This window comes from Aotus nancymaae, unplaced genomic scaffold (assembly GCF_030222135.1).
Source record: "Aotus nancymaae isolate 86718 unplaced genomic scaffold, 86718_ANA_hifiasm-v0.15.2.pri h1tg000007l, whole genome shotgun sequence".
Taxonomy (NCBI): domain Eukaryota; kingdom Metazoa; phylum Chordata; class Mammalia; order Primates; family Aotidae; genus Aotus; species Aotus nancymaae.
In genome coordinates, this window is record NW_026988418.1 from 65,529,851 (window position 1) to 65,532,407 (window position 2,557).

Below are 2,557 nucleotides of genomic sequence, written 5' to 3' on the forward strand. Positions count from 1 at the left end.
GCTAGGAAATAATTAACCTAAGGATCCATATTTTGGAGTATTACTGCTGGGTCAATTACTAACAATATCTGATAAGGTCCTTTTCGTCGAGTCTTTTTATCTCAGGTCTTTTCCAGAACACTGAATCTCTTGTTGTGAATCATAGGTGAGTGGATTTGAAATGTAGATCATATCTGTTGATGATAAAGCTGAAGGTATTCTATGACTCCCTGGCAATTCTTAATCATATTTCATTATAATTGTAATAGAGCCAAATCTAAGATTGGTGGTGAAATTTTCAAATACATGGATGGGCCATTTTTCTTTTTCCTTTTTTTAGAGACAGGGTGTTGCTATGTCCCTAGGCTGGAGTGCAGTAGCTATTCACAGGTGCAGTCACAGTGCACTACAGCCTCAAACTCTTGGCATCAAGCAATCTCCCACCTCAGCCTCCTGAGTAGCTAAGACTACAGACACGAGCCACCACACCCAGCTTGGCCTCGTATTAATTCATAAGGTGGTCACCTGTGGGTCTCAGAAAGGGTTGATCTTATACACACTGAAGCTAGAGGTAAGATTTTTTTTTTTTCAATTTGAGAGCAGGTACTGTTTATTAACTGAACAGCTTAGCAAAATAATCATGGAAGACAGTCTTCTAATAAGCCTGTTGATCTGGTCCTCCCTGTTGCCAGAATCTCTACCTTCTACAAAATAGGTGGTCTTTTTCTTCATTCTGCCTCATGGAGAAGATGATTTGAAGGGCCACAGGAATTTATTTGCTTCTTTTTTTTTTTTTTTAATTGAGATGGAGTCTCACTTTGTCGCCCAGGCTGGAATGCAGTGGTGCAATCTTGGCTCATGGCAACGTTCGTCTCCTGGGTTCAAGCAATTCTCCTACCTCAGCCTCTCGAGTAGCTGGGATTACCGGCATGCACCACCATGCCCAGCTAATTTTTGCATTTTTAGTAGAGACGGAGTTTCATCACGTTGGCCAGACTGGTCTCGAACTCCTGACCTCAGGTGATCCACCCACCTTGGCCTCCGAAAGTGCTGGGATTACAGGCGTGAGCCATTACACCTGGCCTATTTGCTTCTTTGAAGCATTTCCCAGCAGTATAGATCTCATGAATCAGATCCTCCATGCAGGTGATGCCATATTTACCAAGAGATCGAGCAATCAAAGAATTACCTGTCAAAGCAATTAGCCTCTTACTGACTTTGCCATAAACAGGCTTGTAGAGTAGTTCATTTACTGACTTCAGATGTGGATACCCCCATGCAATATATGGCTCTACAATCTTCAGCATGTTAATTGAAGCCTTGTTGAGCTTCACAAAGCTTCCACTGAAGATTTGACAAAGGCGAAAAATTGCAACACCTTTCGGACTTTTCGGCTCACACCATTGATACCTCTGATCCTGATAACAAACGTCAATGTGAGTTCTGCAGGTACATAGAAGTTGCCAGCTTTTCCTGCCATGCTCGCCATTCAGATTTCAGTTCTGTACATCTGCCTGTTCACTTTTTCACAGATAAGCGTCCTCCTTGCCCTTTGAAGCATCTTTTGGGCAAACTTATTTCTTAGGCACTTGATCTTCAGCTCTGAGAAATTCCTTCTTGTTTTCTGAAGGTTTTCTGGCTCAGCAGGAACCTTCTTCTTCTTCTCTTTGACACTCTCCATGGTTCCAGCCAGAAAAGAGAAGATTTTAGACCATGGGAGTTTAAGGGAGTTTTGTTCATCTTAGCTTTCAAATTTCATTAGTTCGCTCTGTTTCTCCTGAGGAATGTGAGTATTAAGAACAGTAAAGTTTTTGGACAAAAGGCGAACTTTACAGAGTTCCTTAGAGAAATAAGTAGAAATTCCCAGGTTGGAAAACAAAATGAAGCAGAAATTTTTGCCACCGTTAATAGTCATAACTCTCCAGCAAGGAAAAGCTTTAATCCATCTTGAAGAAACAACAACAAAAAACAACAGAAAATAATCAGAACATATTTATAGTCCATTACAGGAGCCATTTGTATAAAGTAATTGGAGGTCTGAAAGGCCCTCGAGATCTTGGTTCTTGTTCATATCCCACATTTGCATTTATGAGGATTGCACTGTTGGCAATAGGACAAGTTTTTAAAATATCTAAAATTACCCCCACCAATGTTGGTTTAGTATTTTTGACAAATTATCCCTGCTATTATGAGTAATATCACAAAGCAGTTTTCTGAAATTCCACTTTAAATTATTTGGCATTATGTGTCAGTCATCCTGAGAGCATCAGATAATCTCTTTATGCCATGAACATTCAAACTTTTCTGACTTCCGAATTTTTTCACTTTTCTACTTTTTGGAATCAAGCGTTTGTCTCTGACAGTTAAAAATGGCCTCTTTGAATCCTCCAAGACCCCTCTTTTCTGTGTGATTGCAGGAGCACTGATCTTGGTGAATGCTTCTTGGGTTAGCATAGCGGTCAGTTAAAGTATTACTAGAAATTCTAGGTCTTTGTGCATTGAATGCTGGTCTACTTTTATTACAGCTATTTCCTTAGGTAACAGCAAAGCAGCTGGCAGTTTGATTTTTAACCTGTCA

General features: G+C 40.2%; 1 pseudogene; it reads right to left on the reverse strand.

Annotated features, from left to right (window-relative positions):
• Positions 1-215: 215 nt before the first annotated feature.
• Positions 216-2,237, reverse strand: LOC135273082 (large ribosomal subunit protein uL30-like; annotated as a pseudogene).
• Positions 2,238-2,557: the final 320 nt, after the last annotated feature.